This window comes from Eleutherodactylus coqui, chromosome 11 (genome assembly GCF_035609145.1).
Source record: "Eleutherodactylus coqui strain aEleCoq1 chromosome 11, aEleCoq1.hap1, whole genome shotgun sequence".
In the NCBI taxonomy this organism is placed as follows: Eukaryota; Metazoa; Chordata; class Amphibia; order Anura; family Eleutherodactylidae; genus Eleutherodactylus; species Eleutherodactylus coqui.
The window spans coordinates 52,901,164-52,920,012 of record NC_089847.1 but is presented as its reverse complement, the minus strand read 5'-3'; the positions used below and the strand labels follow the sequence as shown (position 1 = coordinate 52,920,012).

The following is an 18,849-nucleotide window of genomic DNA, read 5'->3' as shown; positions in this document are numbered from 1 at the left end:
CATCTTTGACAAAGTCCATCTCAAGAAGAAGTGCTTCCTGCTAAATGCTAAGAAGCATGCCACTTTGCTATCCTCTTGCCTATGTACTATTTACAACACCAGGTTATGTTTTTCTGCATTTCACCTCCAAACAGCGCTTTGTCCCCAGGAATCACTGCAGCTTTACCTTTGGGGAAAGAGAAAAAGTCTGATTTGTCAGACTTGAGATTTCTTTAGCTGGACTTTGCAGTTAGATGACTCAAGATATCATCTGTGGAAGCTATTTTTCTTTTGGCAGAACATCTGCGTATGTGTAAATGGGCAAAATTCTATCGGTCCCAAGAGTAAATGGGTCTGCCCGAATACTGCCATGCTTTCATCAGCTTCTTCCTCGTTAGTATAGTGGTGAGTATCCCCGCCTGTCACGCGGGAGACCGGGGTTCGATTCCCCGACGGGGAGTGCTTTTCTCGTTTTCTACGAAGCTATTTCCCAAGACTGTCGCCATCTTTGACAAAGTCCATCTCAAGAAGAAGTGCTTCCTGCTAAATGCTAAGAAGCATGCCACTTTGCTATCCTCTTGCCTATGTACTATTTACAACACCAGGTTATGTTTTTCTGCATTTCACCTCCAAACAGCGCTTTGTCCCCAGGAATCACTGCAGCTTTACCTTTGGGGAAAGAGAAAAAGTCTGATTTGTCAGACTTGAGATTTCTTTAGCTGGACTTTGCAGTTAGATGACTCAAGATATCATCTGTGGAAGCTATTTTTCTTTTGGCAGAACATCTGCGTATGTGTAAATGGGCAAAATTCTATCGGTCCCAAGAGTAAATGGGTCTGCCCGAATACTGCCATGCTTTCATCAGCTTCTTCCTCGTTAGTATAGTGGCAAGTAGTCACGCGGGAGACCGGGGTTCGATTCCCCGACGGGGAGTGCTTTTCTCGTTTTCTACGAAGCTATTTCCCAAGACTGTCGCCATCTTTGACAAAGTCCATCTCAAGAAGAAGTGCTTCCTGCTAAATGCTAAGAAGCATGCCACTTTGCTATCCTCTTGCCTATGTACTATTTACAACACCAGGTTATGTTTTTCTGCATTTCACCTCCAAACAGCGCTTTGTCCCCAGGAATCACTGCAGCTTTACCTTTGGGGAAAGAGAAAAAGTCTGATTTGTCAGACTTGAGATTTCTTTAGCTGGACTTTGCAGTTAGATGACTCAAGATATCATCTGTGGAAGCTTTTTTTCTTTTGGCAGAACATCTGCGTATGTGTAAATGGGCAAAATTCTATCGGTCCCAAGAGTAAATGGGTCTGCCCGAATACTGCCATGCTTTCATCAGCTTCTTCCTCGTTAGTATAGTGGCAAGTAGTCACGCGGGAGACCGGGGTTCGATTCCCCGACGGGGAGTGCTTTTCTCGTTTTCTACGAAGCTATTTCCCAAGACTGTCGCCATCTTTGACAAAGTCCATCTCAAGAAGAAGTGCTTCCTGCTAAATGCTAAGAAGCATGCCACTTTGCTATCCTCTTGCCTATGTACTATTTACAACACCAGGTTATGTTTTTCTGCATTTCACCTCCAAACAGCGCTTTGTCCCCAGGAATCACTGCAGCTTTACCTTTGGGGAAAGAGAAAAAGTCTGATTTGTCAGACTTGAGATTTCTTTAGCTGGACTTTGCAGTTAGATGACTCAAGATATCATCTGTGGAAGCTATTTTTCTTTTGGCAGAACATCTGCGTATGTGTAAATGGGCAAAATTCTATCGGTCCCAAGAGTAAATGGGTCTGCCCGAATACTGCCATGCTTTCATCAGCTTCTTCCTCATTAGTATAGTGGTGAGTATCCCCACCTGTCACGCGGGAGACCGGGGTTCGATTCCCCGACGGGGAGTGCTTTTCTCGTTTTCTACGAAGCTATTTCCCAAGACTGTCGCCATCTTTGACAAAGTCCATCTCAAGAAGAAGTGCTTCCTGCTAAATGCTAAGAAGCATGCCACTTTGCTATCCTCTTGCCTATGTACTATTTACAACACCAGGTTATGTTTTTCTGCATTTCACCTCCAAACAGCGCTTTGTCCCCAGGAATCACTGCAGCTTTACCTTTGGGGAAAGAGAAAAAGTCTGATTTGTCAGACTTGAGATTTCTTTAGCTGGACTTTGCAGTTAGATGACTCAAGATATCATCTGTGGAAGCTATTTTTCTTTTGGCAGAACATCTGCGTATGTGTAAATGGGCAAAATTCTATCGGTCCCAAGAGTAAATGGGTCTGCCCGAATACTGCCATGCTTTCATCAGCTTCTTCCTCGTTAGTATAGTGGCAAGTAGTCACGCGGGAGACCGGGGTTCGATTCCCCGACGGGGAGTGCTTTTCTCGTTTTCTACGAAGCTATTTCCCAAGACTGTCGCCATCTTTGACAAAGTCCATCTCAAGAAGAAGTGCTTCCTGCTAAATGCTAAGAAGCATGCCACTTTGCTATCCTCTTGCCTATGTACTATTTACAACACCAGGTTATGTTTTTCTGCATTTCACCTCCAAACAGCGCTTTGTCCCCAGGAATCACTGCAGCTTTACCTTTGGGGAAAGAGAAAAAGTCTGATTTGTCAGACTTGAGATTTCTTTAGCTGGACTTTGCAGTTAGATGACTCAAGATATCATCTGTGGAAGCTATTTTTCTTTTGGCAGAACATCTGCGTATGTGTAAATGGGCAAAATTCTATCGGTCCCAAGAGTAAATGGGTCCGCCCGAATACTGCCATGCTTTCATCAGCTTCTTCCTCGTTAGTATAGTGGTGAGTATCCCCGCCTGTCACGCGGGAGACCGGGGTTCGATTCCCCAACGGGGAGTGCTTTTCTCGTTTTCTACGAAGCTATTTCCCAAGACTGTCGCCATCTTTGACAAAGTCCATCTCAAGAAGAAGTGCTTCCTGCTAAATGCTAAGAAGCATGCCACTTTGCTATCCTCTTGCCTATGTACTATTTACAACACCAGGTTATGTTTTTCTGCATTTCACCTCCAAACAGCGCTTTGTCCCCAGGAATCACTGCAGCTTTACCTTTGGGGAAAAGGAAAAAGTCTGATTTGTCAGACTTGAGATTTCTTTAGCTGGACTTTGCAGTTAGATGACTCAAGATATCATCTGTGGAAGCTATTTTTCTTTTGGCAGAACATCTGCGTATGTGTAAATGGGCAAAATTCTATCGGTCCCAAGAGTAAATGGGTCTGCCCGAATACTGCCATGCTTTCATCAGCTTCTTCCTCGTTAGTATAGTGGCGAGTAGTCACGCGGGAGACCGGGGTTCGATTCCCCGACGGGGAGTGCTTTTCTCGTTTTCTACGAAGCTATTTCCCAAGACTGTCGCCATCTTTGACAAAGTCCATCTCAAGAAGAAGTGCTTCCTGCTAAATGCTAAGAAGCATGCCACTTTGCTATCCTCTTGCCTATGTACTATTTACAACACCAGGTTATGTTTTTCTGCATTTCACCTCCAAACAGCGCTTTGTCCCCAGGAATCACTGCAGCTTTACCTTTGGGGAAAGAGAAAAAGTCTGATTTGTCAGACTTGAGATTTCTTTAGCTGGACTTTGCAGTTAGATGACTCAAGATATCATCTGTGGAAGCTATTTTTCTTTTGGCAGAACATCTGCGTATGTGTAAATGGGCAAAATTCTATCGGTCCCAAGAGTAAATGGGTCCGCCCGAATACTGCCATGCTTTCATCAGCTTCTTCCTCGTTAGTATAGTGGTGAGTATCCCCGCCTGTCACGCGGGAGACCGGGGTTCGATTCCCCGACGGGGAGTGCTTTTCTCGTTTTCTACGAAGCTATTTCCCAAGACTGTTGCCATCTTTGACAAAGTCCATCTCAAGAAGAAGTGCTTCCTGCTAAATGCTAAGAAGCATGCCACTTTGCTATCCTCTTGCCTATGTACTATTTACAACACCAGGTTATGTTTTTCTGCATTTCACCTCCAAACAGCGCTTTGTCCCCAGGAATCACTGCAGCTTTACCTTTGGGGAAAAGGAAAAAGTCTGATTTGTCAGACTTGAGATTTCTTTAGCTGGACTTTGCAGTTAGATGACTCAAGATATCATCTGTGGAAGCTATTTTTCTTTTGGCAGAACATCTGCGTATGTGTAAATGGGCAAAATTCTATCGGTCCCAAGAGTAAATGGGTCTGCCCGAATACTGCCATGCTTTCATCAGCTTCTTCCTCGTTAGTATAGTGGCGAGTAGTCACGCGGGAGACCGGGGTTCGATTCCCCGACGGGGAGTGCTTTTCTCGTTTTCTACGAAGCTATTTCCCAAGACTGTCGCCATCTTTGACAAAGTCCATCTCAAGAAGAAGTGCTTCCTGCTAAATGCTAAGAAGCATGCCACTTTGCTATCCTCTTGCCTATGTACTATTTACAACACCAGGTTATGTTTTTCTGCATTTCACCTCCAAACAGCGCTTTGTCCCCAGGAATCACTGCAGCTTTACCTTTGGGGAAAGAGAAAAAGTCTGATTTGTCAGACTTGAGATTTCTTTAGCTGGACTTTGCAGTTAGATGACTCAAGATATCATCTGTGGAAGCTATTTTTCTTTTGGCAGAACATCTGCGTATGTGTAAATGGGCAAAATTCTATCGGTCCCAAGAGTAAATGGGTCCGCCCGAATACTGCCATGCTTTCATCAGCTTCTTCCTCGTTAGTATAGTGGTGAGTATCCCCGCCTGTCACGCGGGAGACCGGGGTTCGATTCCCCGACGGGGAGTGCTTTTCTCGTTTTCTACGAAGCTATTTCCCAAGACTGTTGCCATCTTTGACAAAGTCCATCTCAAGAAGAAGTGCTTCCTGCTAAATGCTAAGAAGCATGCCACTTTGCTATCCTCTTGCCTATGTACTATTTACAACACCAGGTTATGTTTTTCTGCATTTCACCTCCAAACAGCGCTTTGTCCCCAGGAATCACTGCAGCTTTACCTTTGGGGAAAGAGAAAAAGTCTGATTTGTCAGACTTGAGATTTCTTTAGCTGGACTTTGCAGTTAGATGACTCAAGATATCATCTGTGGAAGCTATTTTTCTTTTGGCAGAACATCTGCGTATGTGTAAATGGGCAAAATTCTATCGGTCCCAAGAGTAAATGGGTCTGCCCGAATACTGCCATGCTTTCATCAGCTTCTTCCTCGTTAGTATAGTGGCAAGTAGTCACGCGGGAGACCGGGGTTCGATTCCCCGACGGGGAGTGCTTTTCTCGTTTTCTACGAAGCTATTTCCCAAGACTGTCGCCATCTTGACAAAGTCCATCTCAAGAAGAAGTGCTTCCTGCTAAATGCTAAGAAGCATGCCACTTTGCTATCCTCTTGCCTATGTACTGTTTACAACACCAGGTTATGTTTTTCTGCATTTCACCTCCAAACAGCGCTTTGTCCCCAGGAATCACTGCAGCTTTACCTTTGGGGAAAGAGAAAAAGTCTGATTTGTCAGACTTGAGATTTCTTTAGCTGGACTTTGCAGTTAGATGACTCAAGATATCATCTGTGGAAGCTATTTTTCTTTTGGCAGAACATCTGCGTATGTGTAAATGGGCAAAATTCTATCGGTCCCAAGAGTAAATGGGTCTGCCCGAATACTGCCATGCTTTCATCAGCTTCTTCCTCATTAGTATAGTGGTGAGTATCCCCACCTGTCACGCGGGAGACCGGGGTTCGATTCCTCGACGGGGAGTGCTTTTCTCGTTTTCTACGAAGCTATTTCCCAAGACTGTCGCCATCTTTGACAAAGTCCATCTCAAGAAGAAGTGCTTCCTGCTAAATGCTAAGAAGCATGCCACTTTGCTATCCTCTTGCCTATGTACTATTTACAACACCAGGTTATGTTTTTCTGCATTTCACCTCCAAACAGCGCTTTGTCCCCAGGAATCACTGCAGCTTTACCTTTGGGGAAAGAGAAAAAGTCTGATTTGTCAGACTTGAGATTTCTTTAGCTGGACTTTGCAGTTAGATGACTCAAGATATCATCTGTGGAAGCTATTTTTCTTTTGGCAGAACATCTGCGTATGTGTAAATGGGCAAAATTCTATCGGTCCCAAGAGTAAATGGGTCCGCCCGAATACTGCCATGCTTTCATCAGCTTCTTCCTCGTTAGTATAGTGGTGAGTATCCCCGCCTGTCACGCGGGAGACCGGGGTTCGATTCCCCGACGGGGAGTGCTTTTCTCGTTTTCTACGAAGCTATTTCCCAAGACTGTCGCCATCTTTGACAAAGTCCATCTCAAGAAGAAGTGCTTCCTGCTAAATGCTAAGAAGCATGCCACTTTGCTATCCTCTTGCCTATGTACTATTTACAACACCAGGTTATGTTTTTCTGCATTTCACCTCCAAACAGCGCTTTGTCCCCAGGAATCACTGCAGCTTTACCTTTGGGGAAAAGGAAAAAGTCTGATTTGTCAGACTTGAGATTTCTTTAGCTGGACTTTGCAGTTAGATGACTCAAGATATCATCTGTGGAAGCTATTTTTCTTTTGGCAGAACATCTGCGTATGTGTAAATGGGCAAAATTCTATCGGTCCCAAGAGTAAATGGGTCCGCCCGAATACTGCCATGCTTTCATTAGCTTCTTCCTCGTTAGTATAGTGGTGAGTATCCCCGCCTGTCACGCGGGAGACCGGGGTTCGATTCCCCGACGGGGAGTGCTTTTCTCGTTTTCTACGAAGCTATTTCCAAAGACTGTCGCCATCTTTGACAAAGTCCATCTCAAGAAGAAGTGCTTCCTGCTAAATGCTAAGAAGCATGCCACTTTGCTATCCTCTTGCCTATGTACTATTTACAACACCAGGTTATGTTTTTCTGCATTTCACCTCCAAACAGCGCTTTGTCCCCAGGAATCACTGCAGCTTTACCTTTGGGGAAAAGGAAAAAGTCTGATTTGTCAGACTTGAGATTTCTTTAGCTGGACTTTGCAGTTAGATGACTCAAGATATCATCTGTGGAAGCTATTTTTCTTTTGGCAGAACATCTGCGTATGTGTAAATGGGCAAAATTCTATCGGTCCCAAGAGTAAATGGGTCTGCCCGAATACTGCCATGCTTTCATCAGCTTCTTCCTCGTTAGTATAGTGGCGAGTAGTCACGCGGGAGACCGGGGTTCGATTCCCCGACGGGGAGTGCTTTTCTCGTTTTCTACGAAGCTATTTCCCAAGACTGTCGCCATCTTTGACAAAGTCCATCTCAAGAAGAAGTGCTTCCTGCTAAATGCTAAGAAGCATGCCACTTTGCTATCCTCTTGCCTATGTACTATTTACAACACCAGGTTATGTTTTTCTGCATTTCACCTCCAAACAGCGCTTTGTCCCCAGGAATCACTGCAGCTTTACCTTTGGGGAAAGAGAAAAAGTCTGATTTGTCAGACTTGAGATTTCTTTAGCTGGACTTTGCAGTTAGATGACTCAAGATATCATCTGTGGAAGCTATTTTTCTTTTGGCAGAACATCTGCGTATGTGTAAATGGGCAAAATTCTATCGGTCCCAAGAGTAAATGGGTCCGCCCGAATACTGCCATGCTTTCATCAGCTTCTTCCTCGTTAGTATAGTGGTGAGTATCCCCGCCTGTCACGCGGGAGACCGGGGTTCGATTCCCCGACGGGGAGTGCTTTTCTCGTTTTCTACGAAGCTATTTCCCAAGACTGTTGCCATCTTTGACAAAGTCCATCTCAAGAAGAAGTGCTTCCTGCTAAATGCTAAGAAGCATGCCACTTTGCTATCCTCTTGCCTATGTACTATTTACAACACCAGGTTATGTTTTTCTGCATTTCACCTCCAAACAGCGCTTTGTCCCCAGGAATCACTGCAGCTTTACCTTTGGGGAAAGAGAAAAAGTCTGATTTGTCAGACTTGAGATTTCTTTAGCTGGACTTTGCAGTTAGATGACTCAAGATATCATCTGTGGAAGCTATTTTTCTTTTGGCAGAACATCTGCGTATGTGTAAATGGGCAAAATTCTATCGGTCCCAAGAGTAAATGGGTCTGCCCGAATACTGCCATGCTTTCATCAGCTTCTTCCTCGTTAGTATAGTGGCAAGTAGTCACGCGGGAGACCGGGGTTCGATTCCCCGACGGGGAGTGCTTTTCTCGTTTTCTACGAAGCTATTTCCCAAGACTGTCGCCATCTTGACAAAGTCCATCTCAAGAAGAAGTGCTTCCTGCTAAATGCTAAGAAGCATGCCACTTTGCTATCCTCTTGCCTATGTACTGTTTACAACACCAGGTTATGTTTTTCTGCATTTCACCTCCAAACAGCGCTTTGTCCCCAGGAATCACTGCAGCTTTACCTTTGGGGAAAGAGAAAAAGTCTGATTTGTCAGACTTGAGATTTCTTTAGCTGGACTTTGCAGTTAGATGACTCAAGATATCATCTGTGGAAGCTATTTTTCTTTTGGCAGAACATCTGCGTATGTGTAAATGGGCAAAATTCTATCGGTCCCAAGAGTAAATGGGTCTGCCCGAATACTGCCATGCTTTCATCAGCTTCTTCCTCATTAGTATAGTGGTGAGTATCCCCACCTGTCACGCGGGAGACCGGGGTTCGATTCCTCGACGGGGAGTGCTTTTCTCGTTTTCTACGAAGCTATTTCCCAAGACTGTCGCCATCTTTGACAAAGTCCATCTCAAGAAGAAGTGCTTCCTGCTAAATGCTAAGAAGCATGCCACTTTGCTATCCTCTTGCCTATGTACTATTTACAACACCAGGTTATGTTTTTCTGCATTTCACCTCCAAACAGCGCTTTGTCCCCAGGAATCACTGCAGCTTTACCTTTGGGGAAAGAGAAAAAGTCTGATTTGTCAGACTTGAGATTTCTTTAGCTGGACTTTGCAGTTAGATGACTCAAGATATCATCTGTGGAAGCTATTTTTCTTTTGGCAGAACATCTGCGTATGTGTAAATGGGCAAAATTCTATCGGTCCCAAGAGTAAATGGGTCCGCCCGAATACTGCCATGCTTTCATCAGCTTCTTCCTCGTTAGTATAGTGGTGAGTATCCCCGCCTGTCACGCGGGAGACCGGGGTTCGATTCCCCGACGGGGAGTGCTTTTCTCGTTTTCTACGAAGCTATTTCCCAAGACTGTCGCCATCTTTGACAAAGTCCATCTCAAGAAGAAGTGCTTCCTGCTAAATGCTAAGAAGCATGCCACTTTGCTATCCTCTTGCCTATGTACTATTTACAACACCAGGTTATGTTTTTCTGCATTTCACCTCCAAACAGCGCTTTGTCCCCAGGAATCACTGCAGCTTTACCTTTGGGGAAAAGGAAAAAGTCTGATTTGTCAGACTTGAGATTTCTTTAGCTGGACTTTGCAGTTAGATGACTCAAGATATCATCTGTGGAAGCTATTTTTCTTTTGGCAGAACATCTGCGTATGTGTAAATGGGCAAAATTCTATCGGTCCCAAGAGTAAATGGGTCCGCCCGAATACTGCCATGCTTTCATTAGCTTCTTCCTCGTTAGTATAGTGGTGAGTATCCCCGCCTGTCACGCGGGAGACCGGGGTTCGATTCCCCGACGGGGAGTGCTTTTCTCGTTTTCTACGAAGCTATTTCCAAAGACTGTCGCCATCTTTGACAAAGTCCATCTCAAGAAGAAGTGCTTCCTGCTAAATGCTAAGAAGCATGCCACTTTGCTATCCTCTTGCCTATGTACTATTTACAACACCAGGTTATGTTTTTCTGCATTTCACCTCCAAACAGCGCTTTGTCCCCAGGAATCACTGCAGCTTTACCTTTGGGGAAAAGGAAAAAGTCTGATTTGTCAGACTTGAGATTTCTTTAGCTGGACTTTGCAGTTAGATGACTCAAGATATCATCTGTGGAAGCTATTTTTCTTTTGGCAGAACATCTGCGTATGTGTAAATGGGCAAAATTCTATCGGTCCCAAGAGTAAATGGGTCTGCCCGAATACTGCCATGCTTTCATCAGCTTCTTCCTCGTTAGTATAGTGGCGAGTAGTCACGCGGGAGACCGGGGTTCGATTCCCCGACGGGGAGTGCTTTTCTCGTTTTCTACGAAGCTATTTCCCAAGACTGTCGCCATCTTTGACAAAGTCCATCTCAAGAAGAAGTGCTTCCTGCTAAATGCTAAGAAGCATGCCACTTTGCTATCCTCTTGCCTATGTACTATTTACAACACCAGGTTATGTTTTTCTGCATTTCACCTCCAAACAGCGCTTTGTCCCCAGGAATCACTGCAGCTTTACCTTTGGGGAAAGAGAAAAAGTCTGATTTGTCAGACTTGAGATTTCTTTAGCTGGACTTTGCAGTTAGATGACTCAAGATATCATCTGTGGAAGCTATTTTTCTTTTGGCAGAACATCTGCGTATGTGTAAATGGGCAAAATTCTATCGGTCCCAAGAGTAAATGGGTCCGCCCGAATACTGCCATGCTTTCATCAGCTTCTTCCTCGTTAGTATAGTGGTGAGTATCCCCGCCTGTCACGCGGGAGACCGGGGTTCGATTCCCCGACGGGGAGTGCTTTTCTCGTTTTCTACGAAGCTATTTCCCAAGACTGTTGCCATCTTTGACAAAGTCCATCTCAAGAAGAAGTGCTTCCTGCTAAATGCTAAGAAGCATGCCACTTTGCTATCCTCTTGCCTATGTACTATTTACAACACCAGGTTATGTTTTTCTGCATTTCACCTCCAAACAGCGCTTTGTCCCCAGGAATCACTGCAGCTTTACCTTTGGGGAAAGAGAAAAAGTCTGATTTGTCAGACTTGAGATTTCTTTAGCTGGACTTTGCAGTTAGATGACTCAAGATATCATCTGTGGAAGCTATTTTTCTTTTGGCAGAACATCTGCGTATGTGTAAATGGGCAAAATTCTATCGGTCCCAAGAGTAAATGGGTCTGCCCGAATACTGCCATGCTTTCATCAGCTTCTTCCTCGTTAGTATAGTGGCAAGTAGTCACGCGGGAGACCGGGGTTCGATTCCCCGACGGGGAGTGCTTTTCTCGTTTTCTACGAAGCTATTTCCCAAGACTGTCGCCATCTTGACAAAGTCCATCTCAAGAAGAAGTGCTTCCTGCTAAATGCTAAGAAGCATGCCACTTTGCTATCCTCTTGCCTATGTACTATTTACAACACCAGGTTATGTTTTTCTGCATTTCACCTCCAAACAGCGCTTTGTCCCCAGGAATCACTGCAGCTTTACCTTTGGGGAAAGAGAAAAAGTCTGATTTGTCAGACTTGAGATTTCTTTAGCTGGACTTTGCAGTTAGATGACTCAAGATATCATCTGTGGAAGCTATTTTTCTTTTGGCAGAACATCTGCGTATGTGTAAATGGGCAAAATTCTATCGGTCCCAAGAGTAAATGGGTCTGCCCGAATACTGCCATGCTTTCATCAGCTTCTTCCTCGTTAGTATAGTGGTGAGTATCCCCGCCTGTCACGCGGGAGACCGGGGTTCGATTCCCCGACGGGGAGTGCTTTTCTCGTTTTCTACGAAGCTATTTCCCAAGACTGTCGCCATCTTTGACAAAGTCCATCTCAAGAAGAAGTGCTTCCTGCTAAATGCTAAGAAGCATGCCACTTTGCTATCCTCTTGCCTATGTACTATTTACAACACCAGGTTATGTTTTTCTGCATTTCACCTCCAAACAGCGCTTTGTCCCCAGGAATCACTGCAGCTTTACCTTTGGGGAAAGAGAAAAAGTCTGATTTGTCAGACTTGAGATTTCTTTAGCTGGACTTTGCAGTTAGATGACTCAAGATATCATCTGTGGAAGCTATTTTTCTTTTGGCAGAACATCTGCGTATGTGTAAATGGGCAAAATTCTATCGGTCCCAAGAGTAAATGGGTCTGCCCGAATACTGCCATGCTTTCATCAGCTTCTTCCTCGTTAGTATAGTGGCAAGTAGTCACGCGGGAGACCGGGGTTCGATTCCCCGATGGGGAGTGCTTTTCTCGTTTTCTACGAAGCTATTTCCCAAGACTGTCGCCATCTTTGACAAAGTCCATCTCAAGAAGAAGTGCTTCCTGCTAAATGCTAAGAAGCATGCCACTTTGCTATCCTCTTGCCTATGTACTATTTACAACACCAGGTTATGTTTTTCTGCATTTCACCTCCAAACAGCGCTTTGTCCCCAGGAATCACTGCAGCTTTACCTTTGGGGAAAGAGAAAAAGTCTGATTTGTCAGACTTGAGATTTCTTTAGCTGGACTTTGCAGTTAGATGACTCAAGATATCATCTGTGGAAGCTATTTTTCTTTTGGCAGAACATCTGCGTATGTGTAAATGGGCAAAATTCTATCGGTCCCAAGAGTAAATGGGTCCGCCCGAATACTGCCATGCTTTCATCAGCTTCTTCCTCGTTAGTATAGTGGTGAGTATCCCCGCCTGTCACGCGGGAGACCGGGGTTCGATTCCCCGACGGGGAGTGCTTTTCTCGTTTTCTACGAAGCTATTTCCCAAGACTGTTGCCATCTTTGACAAAGTCCATCTCAAGAAGAAGTGCTTCCTGCTAAATGCTAAGAAGCATGCCACTTTGCTATCCTCTTGCCTATGTACTATTTACAACACCAGGTTATGTTTTTCTGCATTTCACCTCCAAACAGCGCTTTGTCCCCAGGAATCACTGCAGCTTTACCTTTGGGGAAAGAGAAAAAGTCTGATTTGTCAGACTTGAGATTTCTTTAGCTGGACTTTGCAGTTAGATGACTCAAGATATCATCTGTGGAAGCTATTTTTCTTTTGGCAGAACATCTGCGTATGTGTAAATGGGCAAAATTCTATCGGTCCCAAGAGTAAATGGGTCTGCCCGAATACTGCCATGCTTTCATCAGCTTCTTCCTCGTTAGTATAGTGGCAAGTAGTCACGCGGGAGACCGGGGTTCGATTCCCCGACGGGGAGTGCTTTTCTCGTTTTCTACGAAGCTATTTCCCAAGACTGTCGCCATCTTGACAAAGTCCATCTCAAGAAGAAGTGCTTCCTGCTAAATGCTAAGAAGCATGCCACTTTGCTATCCTCTTGCCTATGTACTATTTACAACACCAGGTTATGTTTTTCTGCATTTCACCTCCAAACAGCGCTTTGTCCCCAGGAATCACTGCAGCTTTACCTTTGGGGAAAGAGAAAAAGTCTGATTTGTCAGACTTGAGATTTCTTTAGCTGGACTTTGCAGTTAGATGACTCAAGATATCATCTGTGGAAGCTATTTTTCTTTTGGCAGAACATCTGCGTATGTGTAAATGGGCAAAATTCTATCGGTCCCAAGAGTAAATGGGTCTGCCCGAATACTGCCATGCTTTCATCAGCTTCTTCCTCGTTAGTATAGTGGTGAGTATCCCCGCCTGTCACGCGGGAGACCGGGGTTCGATTCCCCGACGGGGAGTGCTTTTCTCGTTTTCTACGAAGCTATTTCCCAAGACTGTCGCCATCTTTGACAAAGTCCATCTCAAGAAGAAGTGCTTCCTGCTAAATGCTAAGAAGCATGCCACTTTGCTATCCTCTTGCCTATGTACTATTTACAACACCAGGTTATGTTTTTCTGCATTTCACCTCCAAACAGCGCTTTGTCCCCAGGAATCACTGCAGCTTTACCTTTGGGGAAAGAGAAAAAGTCTGATTTGTCAGACTTGAGATTTCTTTAGCTGGACTTTGCAGTTAGATGACTCAAGATATCATCTGTGGAAGCTATTTTTCTTTTGGCAGAACATCTGCGTATGTGTAAATGGGCAAAATTCTATCGGTCCCAAGAGTAAATGGGTCTGCCCGAATACTGCCATGCTTTCATCAGCTTCTTCCTCGTTAGTATAGTGGCAAGTAGTCACGCGGGAGACCGGGGTTCGATTCCCCGATGGGGAGTGCTTTTCTCGTTTTCTACGAAGCTATTTCCCAAGACTGTCGCCATCTTTGACAAAGTCCATCTCAAGAAGAAGTGCTTCCTGCTAAATGCTAAGAAGCATGCCACTTTGCTATCCTCTTGCCTATGTACTATTTACAACACCAGGTTATGTTTTTCTGCATTTCACCTCCAAACAGCGCTTTGTCCCCAGGAATCACTGCAGCTTTACCTTTGGGGAAAGAGAAAAAGTCTGATTTGTCAGACTTGAGATTTCTTTAGCTGGACTTTGCAGTTAGATGACTCAAGATATCATCTGTGGAAGCTATTTTTCTTTTGGCAGAACATCTGCGTATGTGTAAATGGGCAAAATTCTATCGGTCCCAAGAGTAAATGGGTCTGCCCGAATACTGCCATGCTTTCATCAGCTTCTTCCTCGTTAGTATAGTGGTGAGTATCCCCGCCTGTCACGCGGGAGACCGGGGTTCGATTCCCCGACGGGGAGTGCTTTTCTCGTTTTCTACGAAGCTATTTCCCAAGACTGTCGCCATCTTTGACAAAGTCCATCTCAAGAAGAAGTGCTTCCTGCTAAATGCTAAGAAGCATGCCACTTTGCTATCCTCTTGCCTATGTACTATTTACAACACCAGGTTATGTTTTTCTGCATTTCACCTCCAAACAGCGCTTTGTCCCCAGGAATCACTGCAGCTTTACCTTTGGGGAAAGAGAAAAAGTCTGATTTGTCAGACTTGAGATTTCTTTAGCTGGACTTTGCAGTTAGATGACTCAAGATATCATCTGTGGAAGCTATTTTTCTTTTGGCAGAACATCTGCGTATGTGTAAATGGGCAAAATTCTATCGGTCCCAAGAGTAAATGGGTCTGCCCGAATACTGCCATGCTTTCATCAGCTTCTTCCTCGTTAGTATAGTGGTGAGTATCCCCGCCTGTCACGCGGGAGACCGGGGTTCGATTCCCCGACGGGGAGTGCTTTTCTCGTTTTCTACGAAGCTATTTCCCAAGACTGTCGCCATCTTTGACAAAGTCCATCTCAAGAAGAAGTGCTTCCTGCTAAATGCTAAGAAGCATGCCACTTTGCTATCCTCTTGCCTATGTACTATTTACAACACCAGGTTATGTTTTTCTGCATTTCACCTCCAAACAGCGCTTTGTCCCCAGGAATCACTGCAGCTTTACCTTTGGGGAAAGAGAAAAAGTCTGATTTGTCAGACTTGAGATTTCTTTAGCTGGACTTTGCAGTTAGATGACTCAAGATATCATCTGTGGAAGCTATTTTTCTTTTGGCAGAACATCTGCGTATGTGTAAATGGGCAAAATTCTATCGGTCCCAAGAGTAAATGGGTCTGCCCGAATACTGCCATGCTTTCATCAGCTTCTTCCTCGTTAGTATAGTGGCAAGTAGTCACGCGGGAGACCGGGGTTCGATTCCCCGACGGGGAGTGCTTTTCTCGTTTTCTACGAAGCTATTTCCCAAGACTGTCGCCATCTTTGACAAAGTCCATCTCAAGAAGAAGTGCTTCCTGCTAAATGCTAAGAAGCATGCCACTTTGCTATCCTCTTGCCTATGTACTATTTACAACACCAGGTTATGTTTTTCTGCATTTCACCTCCAAACAGCGCTTTGTCCCCAGGAATCACTGCAGCTTTACCTTTGGGGAAAGAGAAAAAGTCTGATTTGTCAGACTTGAGATTTCTTTAGCTGGACTTTGCAGTTAGATGACTCAAGATATCATCTGTGGAAGCTTTTTTTCTTTTGGCAGAACATCTGCGTATGTGTAAATGGGCAAAATTCTATCGGTCCCAAGAGTAAATGGGTCTGCCCGAATACTGCCATGCTTTCATCAGCTTCTTCCTCGTTAGTATAGTGGCAAGTAGTCACGCGGGAGACCGGGGTTCGATTCCCCGACGGGGAGTGCTTTTCTCGTTTTCTACGAAGCTATTTCCCAAGACTGTCGCCATCTTTGACAAAGTCCATCTCAAGAAGAAGTGCTTCCTGCTAAATGCTAAGAAGCATGCCACTTTGCTATCCTCTTGCCTATGTACTATTTACAACACCAGGTTATGTTTTTCTGCATTTCACCTCCAAACAGCGCTTTGTCCCCAGGAATCACTGCAGCTTTACCTTTGGGGAAAGAGAAAAAGTCTGATTTGTCAGACTTGAGATTTCTTTAGCTGGACTTTGCAGTTAGATGACTCAAGATATCATCTGTGGAAGCTATTTTTCTTTTGGCAGAACATCTGCGTATGTGTAAATGGGCAAAATTCTATCGGTCCCAAGAGTAAATGGGTCTGCCCGAATACTGCCATGCTTTCATCAGCTTCTTCCTCGTTAGTATAGTGGTGAGTATCCCCGCCTGTCACGCGGGAGACCGGGGTTCGATTCCCCGACGGGGAGTGCTTTTCTCGTTTTCTACGAAGCTATTTCCCAAGACTGTCGCCATCTTTGACAAAGTCCATCTCAAGAAGAAGTGCTTCCTGCTAAATGCTAAGAAGCATGCCACTTTGCTATCCTCTTGCCTATGTACTGTTTACAACACCAGGTTATGTTTTTCTGCATTTCACCTCCAAACAGCGCTTTGTCCCCAGGAATCACTGCAGCTTTACCTTTGGGGAAAGAGAAAAAGTCTGATTTGTCAGACTTGAGATTTCTTTAGCTGGACTTTGCAGTTAGATGACTCAAGATATCATCTGTGGAAGCTATTTTTCTTTTGGCAGAACATCTGCGTATGTGTAAATGGGCAAAATTCTATCGGTCCCAAGAGTAAATGGGTCTGCCCGAATACTGCCATGCTTTCATCAGCTTCTTCCTCATTAGTATAGTGGTGAGTATCCCCACCTGTCACGCGGGAGACCGGGGTTCGATTCCCCGACGGGGAGTGCTTTTCTCGTTTTCTACGAAGCTATTTCCCAAGACTGTCGCCATCTTTGACAAAGTCCATCTCAAGAAGAAGTGCTTCCTGCTAAATGCTAAGAAGCATGCCACTTTGCTATCCTCTTGCCTATGTACTATTTACAACACCAGGTTATGTTTTTCTGCATTTCACCTCCAAACAGCGCTTTGTCCCCAGGAATCACTGCAGCTTTACCTTTGGGGAAAGAGAAAAAGTCTGATTTGTCAGACTTGAGATTTCTTTAGCTGGACTTTGCAGTTAGATGACTCAAGATATCATCTGTGGAAGCTATTTTTCTTTTGGCAGAACATCTGCGTATGTGTAAATGGGCAAAATTCTATCGGTCCCAAGAGTAAATGGGTCTGCCCGAATACTGCCATGCTTTCATCAGCTTCTTCCTCGTTAGTATAGTGGCAAGTAGTCACGCGGGAGACCGGGGTTCGATTCCCCGACGGGGAGTGCTTTTCTCGTTTTCTACGAAGCTATTTCCCAAGACTGTCGCCATCTTTGACAAAGTCCATCTCAAGAAGAAGTGCTTCCTGCTAAATGCTAAGAAGCATGCCACTTTGCTATCCTCTTGCCTATGTACTGTTTACAACACCAGGTTATGTTTTTCTGCATTTCACCTCCAAACAGCGCTTTGTCCCCAGGAATCACTGCAGCTTTACCTTTGGGGAAAAGGAAAAAGTCTGATTTGTCAGACTTGAGATTTCTTTAGCTGGACTTTGCAGTTAGATGACTCAAGATATCATCTGTGGAAGCTATTTTTCTTTTGGCAGAACATCTGCGTATGTGTAAATGGGCAAAATTCTATCGGTCCCAAGAGTAAATGGGTCTGCCCGAATACTGCCATGCTTTCATCAGCTTCTTCCTCGTTAGTATAGTGGTGAGTATCCCAGCCTGTCACGCGGGAGACCGGGGTTCGATTCCCCAACGGGGAGTGCTTTTCTCGTTTTCTACGAAGCTATTTCCCAAGACTGTCGCCATCTTTGACAAAGTCCATCTCAAGAAGAAGTGCTTCCTGCTAAATGCTAAGAAGCATGCCACTTTGCTATCCTCTTGCCTATGTACTATTTACAACACCAGGTTATGTTTTTCTGCATTTCACCTCCAAACAGCGCTTTGTCCCCAGGAATCACTGCAGCTTTACCTTTGGGGAAAGAGAAAAAGTCTGATTTGTCAGACTTGAGATTTCTTTAGCTGGACTTTGCAGTTAGATGACTCAAGATATCATCTGTGGAAGCTATTTTTCTTTTGGCAGAACATCTGCGTATGTGTAAATGGGCAAAATTCTATCGGTCCCAAGAGTAAATGGGTCCGCCCGAATACTGCCATGCTTTCATCAGCTTCTTCCTCGTTAGTATAGTGGTGAGTATCCCCGCCTGTCACGCGGGAGACCGGGGTTCGATTCCCCAACGGGGAGTGCTTTCTCGTTTTCTACGAAGCTATTTCCCAAGACTGTCGCCATCTTTGACAAAGTCCATCTCAAGAAGAAGTGCTTCCTGCTAAATGCTAAGAAGCATGCCACTTTGCTATCCTCTTGCCTATGTACTATTTACAACACCAGGTTATGTTTTTCTGCATTTCACCTCCAAACAGCGCTTTGTCCCCAGGAATCACTGCAGCTTTACCTTTGGGGAAAAGGAAAAAGTCTGATTTGTCAGACTTGAGATTTCTTTAGCTGGACTTTGCAGTTAGATGACTCAAGATATCATCTGTGGAAGCTATTTTTCTTTTGGCAGAACATCTGCGTATGTGTAAATCGGCAAAATTCTATCGGTCCCAAGAGTAAATGGGTCTGCCCGAATACTGCCATGCTTTCATCAGCTTCTTACTCGTTAGTATAGTGGTGAGTATCCCCGCCTGTCACGCGGGAGACCGGGGTTCGATTCCCCGACGGGGAGTGCTTTTCTCGTTTTCTACGAAGCTATTTCCAAAGACTGTCGCCATCTTTGACAAAGTCCATCTCAAGAAGAAGTGCTTCCTGCTAAATGCTAAGAAGCATGCCACTTTGCTATCCTCTTGCCTATGTACTATTTACAACACCAGGTTATGTTTTTCTGCATTTCACCTCCAAACAGCGCTTTGTCCCCAGGAATCACTGCAGCTTTACCTTTGGGGAAAAGGAAAAAGTCTGATTTGTCAGA

The 18,849-nt window shown here is 44.7% G+C and overlaps 15 non-coding genes across 15 annotated transcripts; all 15 read left to right on the top strand.

Moving 5' to 3' along the window:
- The first annotated feature begins 367 nt into the window (after positions 1–367).
- On the top strand, positions 368–439 carry TRNAD-GUC (transfer RNA aspartic acid (anticodon GUC)). The gene has a single exon. It is a non-coding gene; the product is annotated as a tRNA-Asp (tRNA).
- A 3,266-nt stretch (positions 440–3,705) lies between these two features.
- TRNAD-GUC (transfer RNA aspartic acid (anticodon GUC)) lies at positions 3,706–3,777 on the top strand. Its single transcript has one exon. It is a non-coding gene; the product is annotated as a tRNA-Asp (tRNA).
- An 883-nt stretch (positions 3,778–4,660) lies between these two features.
- Positions 4,661–4,732, top strand: TRNAD-GUC (transfer RNA aspartic acid (anticodon GUC)). The gene has a single exon. It is a non-coding gene; the product is annotated as a tRNA-Asp (tRNA).
- A 1,364-nt stretch (positions 4,733–6,096) lies between these two features.
- On the top strand, positions 6,097–6,168 carry TRNAD-GUC (transfer RNA aspartic acid (anticodon GUC)). Its single transcript has one exon. It is a non-coding gene; the product is annotated as a tRNA-Asp (tRNA).
- Positions 6,169–6,578: 410 nt separating this feature from the next.
- On the top strand, positions 6,579–6,650 carry TRNAD-GUC (transfer RNA aspartic acid (anticodon GUC)). Its single transcript has one exon. It is a non-coding gene; the product is annotated as a tRNA-Asp (tRNA).
- Positions 6,651–7,533: 883 nt separating this feature from the next.
- TRNAD-GUC (transfer RNA aspartic acid (anticodon GUC)) lies at positions 7,534–7,605 on the top strand. Its single transcript has one exon. It is a non-coding gene; the product is annotated as a tRNA-Asp (tRNA).
- A 1,364-nt stretch (positions 7,606–8,969) lies between these two features.
- Positions 8,970–9,041, top strand: TRNAD-GUC (transfer RNA aspartic acid (anticodon GUC)). The gene has a single exon. It is a non-coding gene; the product is annotated as a tRNA-Asp (tRNA).
- A 410-nt stretch (positions 9,042–9,451) lies between these two features.
- TRNAD-GUC (transfer RNA aspartic acid (anticodon GUC)) lies at positions 9,452–9,523 on the top strand. Its single transcript has one exon. It is a non-coding gene; the product is annotated as a tRNA-Asp (tRNA).
- An 883-nt stretch (positions 9,524–10,406) lies between these two features.
- Positions 10,407–10,478, top strand: TRNAD-GUC (transfer RNA aspartic acid (anticodon GUC)). Its single transcript has one exon. It is a non-coding gene; the product is annotated as a tRNA-Asp (tRNA).
- An 882-nt stretch (positions 10,479–11,360) lies between these two features.
- TRNAD-GUC (transfer RNA aspartic acid (anticodon GUC)) lies at positions 11,361–11,432 on the top strand. The gene has a single exon. It is a non-coding gene; the product is annotated as a tRNA-Asp (tRNA).
- An 883-nt stretch (positions 11,433–12,315) lies between these two features.
- TRNAD-GUC (transfer RNA aspartic acid (anticodon GUC)) lies at positions 12,316–12,387 on the top strand. The gene has a single exon. It is a non-coding gene; the product is annotated as a tRNA-Asp (tRNA).
- An 882-nt stretch (positions 12,388–13,269) lies between these two features.
- On the top strand, positions 13,270–13,341 carry TRNAD-GUC (transfer RNA aspartic acid (anticodon GUC)). Its single transcript has one exon. It is a non-coding gene; the product is annotated as a tRNA-Asp (tRNA).
- Positions 13,342–14,224: 883 nt separating this feature from the next.
- Positions 14,225–14,296, top strand: TRNAD-GUC (transfer RNA aspartic acid (anticodon GUC)). The gene has a single exon. It is a non-coding gene; the product is annotated as a tRNA-Asp (tRNA).
- Positions 14,297–14,706: 410 nt separating this feature from the next.
- TRNAD-GUC (transfer RNA aspartic acid (anticodon GUC)) lies at positions 14,707–14,778 on the top strand. The gene has a single exon. It is a non-coding gene; the product is annotated as a tRNA-Asp (tRNA).
- A 1,356-nt stretch (positions 14,779–16,134) lies between these two features.
- Positions 16,135–16,206, top strand: TRNAD-GUC (transfer RNA aspartic acid (anticodon GUC)). Its single transcript has one exon. It is a non-coding gene; the product is annotated as a tRNA-Asp (tRNA).
- Positions 16,207–18,849: the final 2,643 nt, after the last annotated feature.